Raw genomic sequence first — 18,249 nt, 5'->3', positions numbered from 1 at the left:
GAGACCTTAACTACAAAACCAAAAAAATAACTGCCTACTACATTTTTGTAGAGTATTATTTAAAACCTCAAACCACACGTCTAACATAAACATAATCTTTTATTTGAAAGTGTTTATCGTAAATTTGGAGCCCAAACTGAATAGTTATCATTGCATTTCAACATTTCACTGTCACTCTACCCTGGTCAAAACTGTCTTTAAAGATGAACCACATTCTCTGCATGTGTTGAGAGTTATCTCTAATAAAGAAACAAAGCCATTTGTTTTAAGGTGTTGGATTAAGTATTTGAAGAACCTCTGTCATAAATAGACTGGTATGTAAGCTGTCCTCCTCCTCCTCGTCCTTGTTCATTTATCTGGCTCTGTCTTGTGACACAATTTAAGACTGTTCTCTGATGATTTACGTCTCTTCTGTAAACAAGCAGACAAAGATCGCACGACTCCCCAACACAGACCCTAACGCTGTTATCTCATTCTTCACATGGGACATTAATGGGTTTTATTACATGGAAAGAAATGTGGTTTGTTTTCATCCAAAAGTGATTCATTTGTTTTTGTTCTTAGTCATCTGCAGTCATAATGAAAGCTGCTTTAAACTAAAAGTGTCTTTTTCTTTCTAGGTACTTGATGATTTCCTTCTGCCGGATGTAAAGGTACGGGCCAGACGTTTCTGGAAAAATCCCTCAGGCTCATTGTACGTATAATTTGAGAGTCCAGTCAAACGTGCAAATGACTTGATGAGATGAGAATTAAAGATCTGGAGAAGTCTGATTTGGCTTCTAACTTGATCCTCACGTTTCTAGAGGCGGACATTTCTCCAAGCTTTTAGCTTGTCAGCAAGTAATACAATCCCACGATGTACGAATAATCTGACATCGGATGATTTATAATCCTGATCACAGAGCTCAAAAATGTGAAATACTTTGAAACGGAGATACGAGTGTGTGTTGTACTTGCTGAGCGTCAGATATTGGAGAAAATGTGATGCAATGTCCATTACAAAATAGAAACTCAAACAGAAGTCGCCACCGCATGAAGCGTCAGCCGACTGTGGTGGCGGCGGGGGGCTTACGCATTGTTACCAAGCACTATTGGTCAATTTGAATCGTTTCAAAAGAGCCACACACTATTGCACAGCAAAAACAACACCAGCCATGCTGACACCAGACAGGGCTGACAAGCGGTGCCGTTAGCAGCAATACCCCGGGGATTCCTGAGCACAGAGAAGCTGCGGGTGGGGGCAAAGATGGAGGAGGGGGAGTGGGTAAATTGGATCAAATGAATAGGTAATAAAAGAAGGAGAGGAAGCCATTTAGCATCGGGAGAGTTGCATAGATCCATTACAGTGTCTGTGTAATTAAGAGGGACAAACAGAATGTGTAGAAGGCGTCCTGGAGGGTGGGAATGGAAACCACAGCCCACTGGGATCAATAAGTCTCTATTCACATCGGGCCGGACCGGAGCTGTCCAGCTGGCTGAGTGCTGAGCCTCGCCGTCTGCTCCGACAAGTCAGACCCGGACATCAGGGAGTGGTTGAGCAAAAAATGGAAAGAAGACACTCAATACACCTTGCAGGCAGCTCACTGGAGGAATTTAACGCAAGACACCTGTTGAAAGCAGCAAAAGGATGGAGAGAGAGAGAGATGATGCGATCAAAATGACGAGACAAGAGCAAAGGAAAAGCAGAGCCCACGTTGAGGAGACGATGACAAGCAGAGGGAGGAGCACTGATAACCTTGCAGGCTTAAAAGCTTCCTCTGGAGCCTAATCAGGCGTCCCAATTACAAAGACGACCAACCTCCCTCCCCCTCCTCCCCCTGCCTCTGTTCCAGCTCCTGATGTCCCCCCCGATAAACAGCATTATTAATTAAAAGGCCCCAATTGAATCTACGTCTGACGGACGAGGCTCAGGATGATTAGCAGTGAGGCCTGATGGAGGTTATTCCTACATGATGGAATCTGTCGATAAAGGGAAACACGACGGGGCGACACATTGATACAATGTCATACACACGGAGGCACGGACAAAGCGCTGAAGCGGGTGATCTGTTCCAGTGCTGCTTCTGATTATCGTCATGTTATTTTAGTTCATTTGAGGAGACGGTGTTGTTTGTGCATTCACCATTCCACAAAAAGCTGAGTGCAGATCTTTGACAATAATTAGCAAAACGATACTCTGAGGGAAGACAGTGAACGACAATGCAGTAAAACTCAACACTTAAATATAACATGCACACGCAATTTCAAATAGGTGAAAGGATTTTTACCCCTTGTGCGCGCCAGTACAGCAGTCACTTCTAAACTGACATCAGACACTGACCAAAAACGTTTGGAAACAAAAAGACCTTTTATGGAAGAGTGGCAATTAAAAAGTCATTTTTGAAGAGATGCGTCAAAAGTCCTGATTCAGGACGTTGGACACTTTACTTGAGTGTTCTCAAGTGAGAACACGACAAATATGTGGAGGAGGGTTGGGTGACATTAAAGATTCTCATTATCCCCATGATGAAACACAGAATTAGTGGCAGAATTATGCTTTTTATTCAACATTTCCGCAGGCGGATTGCACACAAAAACACTCCAGACTTGATTTTACTTCTCAATTATGTGCCAGTTCATTATAAAACATCTTAAACTTTATGTTTGAATTTGTTGCACATTTGTCTCCCAATTGCATGGCTTGAAAAATCTCACCTGAGCTCGTCAGTGTTTGTGTGAAGAAATGTAGTTTTGTCTCTCTAAGATGATCTGGGGGATTTTTTTGTGTGTCATTTTCTAAGTGATTTGCAAAGAAAAAGTGAAAGCAGAACTATTCCCAGACTCACAAGATTTTTTTATTCCTTGTTTCAATTGTTCGTCAAAAGGCTGATCAGGTGCAACCTCCAGGAACGGTTAGTTTGCACAGCAAGCTGAATACTGAAATATGTTGTAAGAAGTCAAGAAGTAATGAAAAATGAATCATGCTATAAAAAAATGATAAAAAGAATCAAGAGAGACATGACAAAAACTTTTCCAAGTCCACTGAATCCTGTCTGGACTAACGGTTTATGAACAGGGTTTGCTAAATCAAACAGACTACTGGCAACAAAACTAATTACACAAGAAAAACACGCCATCATGAGCAGCACAACATTTTGATAAAGTTGTAAAAATAATGGACACAGGAAATCACTGAAACTGGTTTCAGGTGCAAACACCCAACAACACGAGAAACTGGTTCTGAAAAGACACAAATTAAATCACGGACATCATCGGACTGCAAAGTTTACTGACTCTCACTCTGCCAAATAGCTTAAGATGAATCGAGCCGTGAAACAATAACTTACTTAACCATCGGCAAACATATCTGATAAGCTCCCCCTCCTTTCGTTACATATTAAGACATTTTTCAAAACACATTCACACAGTTGTGCTTCATTTGCTGAGTTTTTAACGCAGCTGTTTATTGGGAGGTTTGTAGACGTGGCTTGGCTTGGCTGGGGCGGCCCACCACCACCCCTGCCCTCCGTCGCGGATCCTCCAGGGAACTCTGGGGGATCAGATAAAACCGGGTTCCCAGATCAGGGCCGGATTGACAGCTGAGTGCCTGAGGAAGAGTGATGGGCTTGGGACTCAGATTGGGAGGAGGATCCCTTCTGCCCCACTGGGACCTCTGGAGTTTACAAAATATGCTGAGCATAAGGGAGCTGATTGGGGTGAAACGACTTCAGTGGTAATTCAATTGAATTATTATTAGCAGCAATCTCTACCAATTGAGTGGGTCATTTCTGTTTATTTTCCTCGTGAGTTTCACTTTTGCTGATTTGTTAGATTGTGTCCAATTACATCCCTGCAAAAACTGAGATCTTAATTTTTAGAGTCTGATAAGGAAAAATGGTGTAATTGACGACTCTCTGTGCCGTTCCTTTTCCTCCTGCTCTGTCATGAAGCGAGATCGATGTACAATGAGAGCTGCAGCTGCAGTTCATTCTCACATATAAATGCAGCATGGACACTGCTTCGTCTTAAGAATAGGGGTCAAAGGGTAAATGCTATGATTTTATCTGGAGAAAAGCATCCCTTCCAAAAGAGAAAATCTCTAGACAAGAGAAATGTCTTCATCAGCGACAACATTAATCAATTCATCACATTTGCAGGATAGTTGGAGTTTACTTCTCTCTTGCTTGGCGCAATATGTGTTTGGACATGAATGAGCTGTGCTAAAAAGGAGCTCAGTGTTTGTCTCTTCAAGGAGTAGATTTCTGACCACTTGACCTTTTTATCCTTTAAAGTGTGTTCACAATTGTTTTTCTGTTCCACCCAGACTTTTGGCGGGGCTGGATTTACTCACGATGCCGCAGCGTACCGTGATCGAAGCTCATACCAACATGGTTTGTTCCACAGCAAGCGTTGCTCTGCTCAGCGTTGTCCCACTCTTTGCATCAGAACAGCACAAAAAAGGTTTCTTGCACAAAACCTCCAAGTCCCATTAATGGGCTTTTAATGGTGTTTAAGGGTCATTACAATCCATTTTGACTCATTTTTAACCTCTGCACAAATGTAAAATTATATAACATGTTTTTTTCTAATTGACCTGTCTAAGTTTAGCTGTTATTTTTACATATTTCAAAGTGAAGGGTAAAAATTGTTCCGTAAAATACCAGTCCAGTCTCACTGGTTACCCACCACCTTCGACTGTCGCCTCACCAGGCGAGCTGGGTTATCAACATGTTTTCTTTTATTTCTTTCAGAAAATGACAAACTTTAAAATATTATTAAGAACGTCTGCAAAACAACGGCTCTCTTATTAAGCGCAGACGTACACGTGACATTAAAGGTTTTTGTCATTTGACATTGAATTTGATTTCACAGGAACTTCAAACGGGGAGAAAAAAAAGAAAACGAATAATTTTTCCACTGAGATCAGAGATGCACTCTCAAGGCCATCAAGGACTCCTCCAGGGCTTTTGGCTTAACCAGAGAAATAATGTTTCTGCAGACACAGAGTATATTATTGTCCTTAGCCTGCAGACAACCTTTCACATATTTTCCTTTTTGGTCGTTGAAGCTTTTAGACTTCATGTCTCTGCAGGACACACACTCACACGCGCGCACAGCCTTGATTATATACACACATTCATGCCCCTTATAACCATGAACTGACCCATTAACCCAGCACACAGCGCCATTTACATTCAGTCTCACAGACACAAGTTAGGTTTCACATCCAGAGATCACAACACGTAGACACATAAAGCCAAGGATGTGCACAAACACTCACAGCCTCTTCTCCCGTGTGGCACGCAAATTGAGCTGAAACTAACGTGGTGTTAGTTGGACAGACTAGCTGGCTCTTGGACTAATTGAGTAGAGTGTGTGGCCCCGTGTGGCCGTGGCCTGACCCCTCTGTAGCCAGGGACACCAGCGAGCCTCTGCTTTGATGCATTTGATATGGTTTAAGTGAGGAATGAAGACCTAAGTCTGTTTACATTTGAACCGGATTGGAATCGGGGTGACGGTGGTGAGACTCGCTAACTGGAAGGGAAAGTTGGGGAAAAGAAGCAACAGCGGTAGAAATGTTGGCAGTAATCAGCCGCAGGATGTTGTTGTTTAATGAAGGAGCTTATTTTGTTCTAGGATTTTTGTAGCGACTATCATTACATCGAAAAGTCACAAAAACTCATTTTTGCCAGTCCATTCTTTCTGTTGTTGCTACACCTTTCTGTAATGCCCAGCATGTTCATCAGCTTTTATTTAGATCTGCTTTTATGTAGTCCACAGATTGTTTTTCTCAACAAAAATTGCATTTTTTATTTTTTTAAAAGGAATGTATTTGGGAAAACTTGGCAATGCAAAAAAAAAGTGCGATGTAAACACCTGATAAAAAGATAATTTGTTCAAAGTAGCTGAGGTATTACGAAGAGCTCAAGAAGGGACTAAACACGTAGACAGCATAAACCATCACAGCTGTTGTTTGTGAGCATAAAGTCGATGAGGCAAGATTTTTATTTTTTTTTACATCCTTATGCTTTTTGTGTGTGTCCTCTATGAGTGTCACTTTGCTGCGGCGACACCTGAATGTCCCCACTGTGGGACAGGAAAGAGTAGCTGCTTAGCTTCACCTGTCACTGTTGTCTTCTTCCCTCAGTGTCCAAGGCGCGAGAGAGACTGTTTGACTGTTTAGCTTTACCGTAAGGTGGCTTTTTAGGCACAAAGAGCATTTTGATGCAGGTAAGCTAACCATCGATGAATTAAGAGTTTGATGTGACCTTGGAATAACGTTACTTCAACTCTCATAACTAAAGCCAATTATCTGGAGAAAGATGTGATTTTCCATTTTAGTGGTATAGTTTAGGAAGGTGCTGATTCACATCAGAATAACAATGCTGGTCAGAAAAGACACATAACAGGAATTATGTGTCTTTTAAGTGTGCCAAATATCTAGAGATTGATTACTGGCAAACCACACTTTCAACAAGGAACTTTTAAATGTCTCAGGAGGTTGCTAGTTTGTTAGGTTGCAGAGCGGCTGCTCTCAGACAACATTATCTCTGACGTCCTATTCCTCACCGGATGAATTGCCTCATAAATCTTGGCTTTATTAACTCAAATTGGAGTGGGAGACATAATCAAACATAATCTCATCACTGTTCAGCAAACTTTGGCAGTATTCTCGGCTACTTGCTTTTTTTCTTTCACAATTTTTTGCATCTCTTCAGCTTTGTTTACGGAAACGGACACACATATGACATGTTATGAAACCTTGAACAACTGAAAAGCTTGTAAAAGTTATGATAAAAGCCCTTTAAGGTCTGATTTGAATATCTAGGTAGCTATCCAAAGCTCGTTCATGTGCGTATCCCGTAAAAATGGCATTCCTCGCATGCTCGCTGGCAGGCTGAACGTATCGAGTTTAACCTCTGCGACGGTGATTTAGCCTATTTTGTGTTCTGGGTATCATTCCAATATGTATTAGTAAAATCGGGCCTTGCACATTATTGTAATTGGGCGACTGAAAACAGAAGAAATCTGATCTCGTTCTCTGCGTCTGTTTCTCTGTGTGTCTCTTGTTCTTCCTTCCAATCTCTTTCTCTCTCAATCTCGTCTCTCCCTCCTCCCCCACCGATCCCCCACAATAATGATTTGATGTCGCTAATGGCTTCCTAAATTTTGTGTAAAAGGTCGAACCGGCACCGTCTAGAGTTTCAGATGCTGGAGGTCTGCCAGAGAGGAGGAGGGAGGGCTTCAGTGGAGCTACGCTGTTTTAGGTAAAGGAGGTTCAGCAATGAATACGGCGATCAACAGGCGCTTATCTCATAATGGCCTTGTTTTGAAATATTAAATATTAATATCTTCTGTTGCTCCAGTGTCCATTTGTCACAAAAAGGGAGAAATCCCCCCAACCTTGATAAATCAAAGCACTTGAAGGGTGAGCTGTCTTCCTTCTTAGAAATATTAATCACCACAAAATCATCAAGGACACACCGTTCAAACATGAAAGCTAAACTAACATAAATTTGCTTGCTACATAAAAAAAGAACATCTTGCAAATTTTTACATTTAGCATGCCTCTCTTGCTGCAGTCGGCGATAACATTTGGCCTCAAGGTGCGTCTGGCGACCGCTGGGCAAACACACACGGACAGGCGGCCTCGACGCGGCCAGTAGAATAGGTTCTATTGTCGGGGCGGCCGACTCTTCATTCAGCTCAGCCCACATGAAAGAAGTCAATGGATGGGGGAATGACGAATGAATGTGTCCGTGCTCGCAGTGTTTCTGCCCGCTGTGTGTGCGTGCGCGCACGTGGCAGCGTGTCCGTGTGCGTTTGCTTGTTCGTCACATGATGTCCTGTGGCGTTCCCTAACTAACCGTACAGGCGCCAGTTGAAGGTTGTTGGGGGTGGAGGAGGGGTGGGGGGGGAGACGCTCAGAGAAAAGACTCAGAGCGAAGGAAGAGGAGCTACGGCGCTGTGGAGGGCGGGGTGGGGGGGTCCTCTTGCTGACTGCTGTCACATGATGAGCATATAATGAAGCCAAACTATATTCAAACTGTTGAATAACTGCACAAATGACTCATGACCTGACTTTGGGTTGTGTAAACATGTGTCCTCACTTCAGTTCTCTGAATAAACCAGAGGTTATACTTTTGACTCCAGAGTCAAACTGTCCCGTCTTCACAGCTTTGCGCCTTTTAAACCTCTAAACTGTACCGAAATGCTGAGACTTACCAATGATTGGTTGTTTCTGACCGAGCGGTGTATTTGTGCATATGGCAGCAGGTCCACAAGGAGAAGACAGATGAGCTCAATTTTTTCCCCACATATTGTCTCATATTGTCACAGCATAGTGAGAGTTTCGACAAAAATGCAAAAACACTTTTTTTTTCTCTTGATAAAAGTTAGGTACTGCAGCATCGCTACAGTACATAACTGTGTGCTTGCCCTACAAACAGTGAAGGACTTGCAGATATGAAAAACCAGAAGATTACATCACTGCTAAATTAAAAACCAAATATTCCAAGGAAGCGCAGCAGCGAACGGGGGGTGAAGCAGACAAATACGGATGAAAGGAGCCGCAACGACTTTGTCGAACGTTTTTATCTCTGAGGCTTAGTTACTGTGTCGTCCCTAGCACTAACAAACCATTAATCATCCGGCGTATGTGTGGCTGCGAGTTTGGCTGGCACCGCCGGAGAGTGCCTGAGACTGCGTGCAACTGAAGTGGTAGTGTTTACCCAGAACATAAGCAGTGGTTGGCCGCAGGCCTGCTGTAACTAGCCATGATGGGCCACTGTGAAATGTGCCTGACAGAGGCAGCCCATTGCCCTCTCCACTGTCATTGTGTGTTTGTTTCTCCCAATGTGCCCACAGTTGAACGTGTGTACGCGAGCCACTACTTGCAGAAAGGCATATGTTGTAGTTTTTATTTATTTTTTTATTTTTTTACCCCACCACCCCCTATTCTGATACCTCTAAGGAAAATCCAGTGGAGTTGCGCTGTAAAGCCCAACAGTGCAGAGCAGAGCGCAACTTTAGATCTGCCGAGCTCTGACAGGACGAGCACAGCTCTTTCCGCAGGACAGTCATGAGTCATGCTCTTAACTAATAGAAGAGTGAGAAGAAGAAAACCGGTGGTGAAAGAAAGACTTTAAGCTGATTGGACAAGCTCCGTCAGGGGCACAACAAAAATGTTAGAGAGGGCTCAAAGAAGCAAACTTAAAACATAACGTGTAGAAATAGCACTGCACATCACCCTGACCACATCACTGCCACTGGCAGAGGATCAAAGCCTATCCATGAGTTAGAGTGGCCTAGTCAAAGTCCCTGACTCTAATCTAGCTGGGAATATTTGTTAAAACCAGAGAGCTGGGGTTTGTAGATCATTTTCATCCAATCAGACTGAGGTCGAGCTGAGTTTTCAAGAAGAAAGGATGAAGATATGCAAAGTTGCCGACTGAGGAGACTGAATACAAAAGCAGATCAAAATGTCTGACTTTTATTTGTAAGACATTTTGAAAACTGCATCACAAAATTAAAATCCCAACAAGATAACAGTAAAGTCTGCGGCTGTTAGGTGCCAAAAAGTGGAGAAAGAAAAAGCTCAAGAGGTACGACTACGTTTGCAGAAGCGCTGCGTTTGGAGAGCACATTTATAAGAGTAGGATCTTAAATAAAACAGCGAGTCGGTTGAAAGCCCCGGCTCATCCAGCACTCCCCTTTCTCCACTCGTCTGCTGTGTCGTTTTTCTCCCTGCGTCCCGTCTTGAGCTCTTGATCACCTCTCTTCCCCTTCTCCATTTGCATTCCCCGCAGTTTTGTCAAGCTGCCAAGGAAACGAATCGGAGCGCTTCCCTTCAGCCGCCACACTTTTCTTTTGTCTCACTCGGGCTCTCGGGGCTCAGACTTGAGGAGGAGGCGTACGCGCCGTCCTGTAAGCGCTCCTCACTTTGAGCAGGTCACAGGTCAGATGAGGAGCAAAGGGTTCCAGGCTCTGACCCAAAAATTTAACAAGCACGTGTCCAGCTGGTGTTTACGCCAGCTGAAAGGATGTAGTAAAATGCTTTCTCCTGCCTTTCGGGAACGTGTCTCCCTCTTTTTGGAGAACAGGCCTTTGTCTAAACGTCTCAGCGCTTCGCCGAATCCCCATTTTCCTTCTGAGCTTATTCGATGTTGCAGCTATCGTACGTCAGAGCTTGTTATTTGTACCAAATAATTGAATGAAGCTGTTTGAAGCGTCGGCTTTAATTAATTTCACTGCATTGTTTTCTTTTTCTTTTTTTTTTTTTCACCCACGATGATCTCCAGTGAACCATGGCGGCGGGGAAACGTTTTAATCAAACCAGTAAATGGAATGGCTCTATCAGCCAATTTGGTCTCGTCTGTATTTTTTTTACATGGGTGATTAAGCGCGTTAGCAATTGTTGAACCGGCCGGACGGCTTAGCTGGATTAGATGTCGGTGTGTGTTGTTTTGTGTGTGCTTGTTGCCAGCTGATGATGACTCGGCAGGCTGCGTGTCAATCAGCGGCGCAAATGCACGGACAGGCGCTGACCTTCCGGGACAAGAAGGTCAGCGCCGGCGGAGCTGATGCGAGCAGCTGTGACGACCGGCGGTCGGGGCCTTATCTATCGCCGAGGTGATGGAATGACGACAAGCTGCTTTTCTGGTGAATTTGAACATGATGGCATGAAGGCAGAACACGAAACAGGAACAAAAACACCGGCGCAGAGATCAGATTGAGAGATCAGCAGTGCCACCTTGCAACAAAAACATTCCCGTAACTTTTATCAGTCTGCAAAACCAAACTTTAACGTATTTAACAGATTCTACGCGTCAGTCAGCGTTTTTATTCCAAAGAGTGATTCTCGAAGTCAATCTTAACTTTTGACGTTTTGGGAAAGTGGCATCTTAAGTGTCGTTCATATGATTTTGGTTTAATATTTAAGCAATCAAAATACATTTGATTTGTTTATTTTTGTACTACTTGACCTTTATTTACAAGAGAGACTTGTTCTGACTAGATTTTAGTGCAAAGAAAAAATCTCAAAGTTTCACAGAGAGGAAAGAGATTTTGTTTTGTAGGACAAAGCCAGTTAAGTTGCTTTTATTTTTTATTGGTAGTAAGGAAAAGAAAAGGCCCATTTAGCAACAAAAAGGACATTGTTACTGGTTGAACAACGTAGCACGGAAACAGCACTAAAAATATATTTTCTGCTGATATTGCTCCAACACATACATAAGGACCGCTGTGTTCCCCACATGAGGAAGTTTGTAGAAAAATTTCAAATTTAACTTCTTGTGGGCAGCGATTTTTTTCCTCACTCCTCCCTAAAGGCCAGTTTTATGATAGTTGTCTTTTCGACACATTTTTCTACCTGAGTCGTGGGTCTCTGCAGCTCCTCCACAGTGACTGTGATTATTTCTTCCCTCGTCCGGCCCGTTAGCCGGACAGCCGTGTCTCGGTGGGTCTGCAGTTCTACCGCACTTATCCCATTGTCAGATGAGGGATGATTGAACGATGACCTTTGACCCCTCTCCTCCATAACTTTCTCCCCCGACCTGTCTGCTGTGCTCCTTGGATTTTATGAGGCTGTTTGCTCACTAATGTTCTCTATCAAACCTCTGAGGCCTTCATGGAACGGCTGGATTTATACTGAGATTAAATTAAATGCAGGTGGAGTCTGTTTGCTGCTCACACGTTTCCTGAACGCAGCTGGTTAGGCTGGAGTGTCTTTGGTTTTTTTTCAAGGGTATTGGCGTAAAAGGAGAGCTGAATCATCTTCCACATGAAGCGCCGCTTTGTGATGATTTATCACATAAAATCCAAATAAAGCGCAATGAAGTTTGTGACATGGGAAAAAAAAACAAAAAAGTTCACGTGGTTAAGCGTCTTTTGCAAAAATAACATTATGCATCCATAAATACAAAAACTTAGCATTGCTTTCAAAGGTTTGCATGTTCTCCAACATGGAGGCGAATCTTCACCATCATGCAGAAACCGCAGAGGAACGAGTTTATGTCACTGTGTCTTTTTTTCTTTCTTTTTTTTTTTTTTTTTTTGACTCATCGTGTTCTTACCGCTGTCTTTTTTTTTTTCCTGACAAATATGACAGATGCATATCAAGATGTGCAGTCTGCTCAGGGGAGATAAGGACCAGTTAGGTGCCGGGGTTGCAACATCCCGCCGAGCCAATGAGTGAGCACAACGTCTTTTTCATACCGATCCTCCAAAGATAGACCTTCAGTCCGTGAGCAAGCGCTTGCGTCTGCGATGCCCCTGATAATTTCTGTCTCCACTGGAGTTTGCACACATGTCCGATCCTGAAACTTGTCTGAAGTTAAGCAGAAGTTGAATGGGAGACATTCGGAGAACGCACCGCGAATCTGAACAGTATTAAGGTCTCGCAGACTGGATTGGTACTGTTTATCAAGTTCAATTGACCAATCGCATGTAACAAATAATAATTACAGCCATTCCTGTCTAAGCTCATTGAACTCAATTGCAGAGTTCACATTGCGTCGCATTAAATCCATCGTCTCTCGCGTATTATTTCCCTTAAAATTGGCTTAGACACGTATGTGGCTGTGTTTGTGCGTGCCTGTCCGTGTTTACTCGCCAAGTAAACAGAACGCAAGACATAACAAGATGCCACGGTGACGACAAACGCAGCAACAAACCGGTCGAGGAATGCCCTCATTGCATGTGGTGTTTCTGCATGAGTGGCCAGATGAGCAGAGCTGAAATGAGGCCTGGCTGACTGGCTCCTGTGAGGGAAGTTTCCTTTCGTTCGTAGTGTTGTGGTTTCCAATAGCGTTTGCTCATGACTGTACTCTACATGAGGAAAACCTCATGACTAACTGCGCAGATGATATTGGGACTTATTAATCAACAGCCTCATGTTAAATGATGACATTTAGCTGAGCTCACAGCCCTCAGAATCGCGAACCGGGTTCTTAAAAGAGCGGACACCGTTGAATACAGATGATCTCACCTGGTTGACGAGCGTCGCTCTGCGGTAGATCCCGCTTTGGAAAACACAGCGATGGACGTTAAATTTGTAATTTACGTTTTTTTTTAAAAAAAGAAAAACATCTTTGAAAGCAATGAAATAAAGACCTGCAAACCTGAGTTGCTTGGTTTGAGACAATGAGGCTTTTTTTTTTTTTGAGATTTTTTGAAAACTTGGATTTTTACAGTCAAGAGTGTAGATCAGTGATGTCCAAACGTTTTGCACAGAGTGCCAAAATGATGAAGTTGGAAGCACTCAGCAATTTATTTTTATTTTGTTTTGTTGTTTTTCGGTTGAAACTGCAAAAATAATGTAACTGTGAATTATTTTCTTTTTGCCTTATCAGTAACAAATAAGTTTTCTCATGAAAAAGGTCAGAAAAGCATCTTGGAGTTGTACAGTTTCCCAACTTGTTGTTCAAAATATCAATTTTACTTTATTGCCTGCAACAAACAAACAAACAAAAAATCTTTGAAAACCCTGAACTGTATTTAACCTAGTTTAATTATTTTTGTGCGATTAAATCCGTTTCTGAGTTAGTAGCTGGTGTTTTTCAGCCCCGCTGACATTAAAGCAAAGAAAAAAGCAAGGTAAACAAAAAAAAAATTAATAAAACAAAAACTCTTCTTCTGTATCTGAAATGTTATATCTGAGATAAAAATGTATCATTGAAAATCTCATTTTTACCATCCCATCCTAGAGTTTGATTAATCTGGTTACATTTTGCAGTCGATTGACAGCCCTACTAGTTCGTCACCTCATCCATAAGAGCCAGTAAAGCACAGTGGATAAATTCAGGGCGTCTTTGTCACTTAATCCACCTCTTGAGCATCTATGGTTCGTCCACAATAGCTTGCAGAACAGCTTGGGAGTTTGAGCAGAGAACATCAGGTCTCTGTGGGCTCCTCTGTTGCTGTCCCATTCTCTGTCTGTCTGGTCATCCTCCACCCACCTCCCCCGTCCTCGTCCAGAGGATCTACCCAGGAGGAGGCACCTGGGTCTTATCCTCTCGCTCCTGGCGACGGTCCAGAATGCCCTTGACTCACCCACTCATGTGTGTCTCCTGTTACGTTCCGGTGAAAGCAAGGGGAGCAGGTCAGAGGCTGGGAATGCTGGGCGACATTATATGGGCGGCGAAGAGGTTGCCAGATCCAGACGCCCACTCCCCAGAGCCTTTCCAGGCATTGGTACTGTATCCCCCCCACCCTCTAGCCTCACTATGTCAGTGGGAGCCTCAACATGAATGGGCCCATTTGTCCTCAAACGGCAGAGAAGAATTTGTCTGTCGGAGCAGGTGAGCAGGAGGCATGAATGAGACCTGAACACTACCTGTCCCCAGGTGGACATGCTGAATGCTCCCCGTCCCTGGTGAGAGGAGACTGGCCTGGTTTTCAGGGTGAATGGAGGGAGGGGGAGCATGTCCACACCCTGTGTCCTCACAGCTGCTTCTTTGCTGATTACACACTTTAATCTATCAGCGAAGAATTTGTGAAAACCTCCAGAACAGGTTGATTGTGACAATTTCAAAGCCTTTTAAAGGAGATGAAATCCGTTAGGCCTTTCCATGCTTTTTGGGGGGAGGTTTTATGTCGGGACTTTGTCTGGTCGACCGACACAAAGAAGCACTTTGGGAAATAGAAGGAGAACAATGTATGGCAATAAATCAGTAAAAAAATACCATGATAAACACATGATTAATATCAATAGATAATGTGTGAGGTAGAAGATTCAGTCACTTCACAGAACTCTTGATCCAGAACCGCACAGCATTCTGGGAGATGTAGGCAGAGGAAAGACTTTAACCGCTCAGCCTCTCATAGCCAGGTAAGCTAGGTCAATGGCATCAACTCCCTCGCTCGTGGTGCGTTCACACCAAACGCATCAAAGACTCGTCTGATGCTTCAGGTTCAACGCGTGTGCACTTTGAATGTGGATGCTTGAAATTTTGCTCTACACCAAGCACTTGGTGCGTCAGCCGTGTCTGGTTTACATTTAAAGTCTATGTGGAGGCGCGTTGAGGGCGCATCAGACACATCAGATGCTCCAAGCGGTTCAGATCACGCTGCAGTTTGCAAAACGATGTAAGTCCAAACTTTGACTTTGGTTTTCTAAAACAATAATTTTTGATCTTAATTTGACTTTTGTAGCTCTAGCTGTGTGTTTTGGGCTATTGCCCTGATGAAATAGCTTCTTCAACAAAGACACAAGTGCAACTTCCCTCTTCGCAAAATGTAAAGACTAATGGAGGAGTGTCAGATTTGCAGCATTTGTCTTTGGTAAAAGACCACAACCCATTTCTCCCTCCAGAGTTTGACTCATACGTTTATTTTGATTGTACTTACCCAGAATGCCCTGCACTCTCGTCCACTTCCTACTTCGACCGAACCAAGACCTGGGTTTATAGGTGGACTTTTTTGGTACACATCAGAGTTGGATTACACACTCTCACCTCCTCAAACCAACCGGACTTTCTATGCAAACAAACGAGTTCGGTTAAAGCGGACCAAAATATTCACCGGTGCCTTCTGTTCACAAACTCCTTCATGCCAATGGAATTTAAATTTGCAATGTCAGACTAAATATTTAGGCAACACTTTTGTCATTATCAGACAAAAATAAAATGAAGGGGTGTGAATATTTTTGCGTGGTAATGTAGGTCTAAACTGAGGCATGATTACTCTCTTGGTATTGATACAACAGAAACTAGTGACTCATTTGTTCAGTGTGATTTTAACTTTACGAGGGCGGCATGATTATTTTGCCGTTTCACCTTTACCCTGGTGACCTTCTGCTTTCTCCTTCCTTGTAGTTTTTAGATGTCTTTTCTACGGTGAAGCACATTGCGGATCTGGTGAAGCTAAAAGTATTTATTTTACAAGGAGCATTACAATCACTTACAATGGAGCCAGAGAACACTCACTGACAGGCAGATCATCTAAAACGAGAACAACTTTAGTGACCACAAAAATTCTGTGAGTTCATGCACAACTCATAAGCTCCTTTCAGTGTTACTGCACTTTACTGAGAATCTGTTTGAAGACCACAAATCAAGCAAGAAGGTCTAGCTCTGAATGTTTTCATTTTCCGCTTTTCTACTTCGATGACGAACCGCCGATGTGCCGCAGAAGCAGAGAATATTCATCTCAACGTTTATTGAATTCCTGACCGTTTGTGTCGCCATTTTGAAGGAGGCGACGTACAGTCCATGAAGAAAAAAGACTCGTAATGGCCAAAATGAATATGAAATATCACAGCATGATCAGTGGTGAGCTCTGTGATGACAGAATTGCTCTTAAGTGCAGAAGCCGCTCCAATCAATCTCCTTTTACTGTCCCTGTCAAACATCTATGCTTTTAATTGCTCCTAATAGCGCCACATAAGTACTTCCTGTTTGAATCTCTCACTTCTTGTTTTTCTTCTCTTTTCTTTTCCACGTGTTTCAGAGGACTTCTCTTCAGTCAGGCTTGAGACGCAGCTGTAGGCGGCTCAGAGTCTCTCCGCTACGGTTCTGAGGCGGAGAGACAGAAAGGTTTAAAGGTCGACAGAGGCAGAATTACACAAGATCAAGAAAAGCTACTTTCATACAAACTTTCATAGTACGGAGATATCGATCATCGATGAGTCCTGGCTATGTGTTGTTTTTGGGGGGGCAAGGAGGGCGGTCAGGGTGCGCATCCTTCCTCTCAGCGGGATGGCGATGATCGCCGATGATCAGCTCTCACCTCGGAAACGCTGCGACTGACGGCTATTCCTGTCAGGGCCGTGCTGATCACATCAACGCTCCACATGATGCGCTCGGCTAATCTTAGAAGTGCGCAGGGTTATTCAAGTGTCAGTTTTTGGTGTGTCTGCTTAGGTTTCCATGAATAGCCCGGGCCAGGTGCTTTACTGAATATACACTCCTTTTTCCTGTAAGACTCTCACTCGGGGTATTTCTATGAATTTCTCTTCATCTGGCAAAAGAGGAAGTTCATTTTTGGGTCTCTTGATAGGAAGAAACCCTATAAATTGAGAACCATTGCAAGTGAAGCTTTTCATAGATTTACTTTGTCATGGTGTTGCTCAAGTTCTTCTTCAGGCAGCAGTGTCCAAAGTGTGGCCCGGGGGCCATTCGAGGTCCTTGTACTGATTTTGTGAGGACACTGTAGTTTAAGAGAGATGCAGATGTGACCCATCCAGCAAGGATGCTGGATTCAGACTTTTTATTCCAGTCAGGGTGAAATCATTACCGACATAATTTTCTTACAATGGAAAATGTTCATTACAACACAAAGTATTCATCCTTTTATAACTGAGTTTTTATGATTAGCAGAACCACATTTATCCAGAGACTTTTACTGAAAAGCCCACTTCGCTGCACCCAAATCAGATTTAACTTAATTTATTAAACGCGGCCAAGTATATCAAGCATCTTGAAAGAAAGTGGCCCAAATCCCGCTTTTACGACCGAGAATAAATTTGGTTAGTCGAGCCCGAAAGAAATTGAAAACCAGATTCCTTTCTATTGACACAGTAAACGTACAAAATCCTGTTAAAGTTTTGGATCTACGGTGAATAAAATCCATTTTGGACAAAAAATAAATAAATAAAAAATAAAATTGACAACTTTATTTGTTTAAAGGTTTTTTTTGTTTTCTTTTGGCCCTTCAAGTACTTGTAATGAAATGATTTCGGCCCACCTGACAAAAGGTTTGGACCCCCCCCGCCTTACGGCCACATGGGTTTAGGACTTCGAATGGCACAGATCGGTTCCTCCAATCCACGTTTCATCTAACTTCTTTCTTGTCCTGCGGCTTTAATATCCTTCTATGGGTCTGAGGAAGGAGGGATGCTTTACCAGCAAGGCCCAGACAAAGGTCAAACCCCCCCTCCGTCCCCTCCACCCCGGCCCGTTTTTACAGCACGCACTCTACGAGACCTGCATTTGAACCGCGCTGCACTTCCTTTCATCTTCCACGTCTCCTTCTCCCTAACTCAACTCTGCGAGGGGATGCTCGGAATACCTTTTGATTCCGCTAATTCAATTTGATGGAAAAACAAATACTCCGGGGGAGAGACGGGGGACGAGGAAAGAGTGGGAGTAGCAAAGGGGGGGGATGGATGGACGGCCAGGAGGATGAGGAGATCGGACACTCGCGTCGAGGCCTGGGAGGGAGCGAGGGAGGCGGTGGTGGCGGTGAGGGAAGTCGGTGAGTATAAACAGAAGAGAACGGAGGGGAGAAAGAGAAGGAGGCAGGGAGTGGGAGATGAGCTAAAACATCCAG

Source organism: Poeciliopsis prolifica, unplaced genomic scaffold (genome assembly GCF_027474105.1).
Source record: "Poeciliopsis prolifica strain line A6 unplaced genomic scaffold, Auburn_PproV2 SCAFFOLD003, whole genome shotgun sequence".
Taxonomy (NCBI): domain Eukaryota; kingdom Metazoa; phylum Chordata; class Actinopteri; order Cyprinodontiformes; family Poeciliidae; genus Poeciliopsis; species Poeciliopsis prolifica.
The sequence above is the reverse complement of the archived record's forward strand: the minus strand, read 5'-3'. Positions refer to the sequence as shown.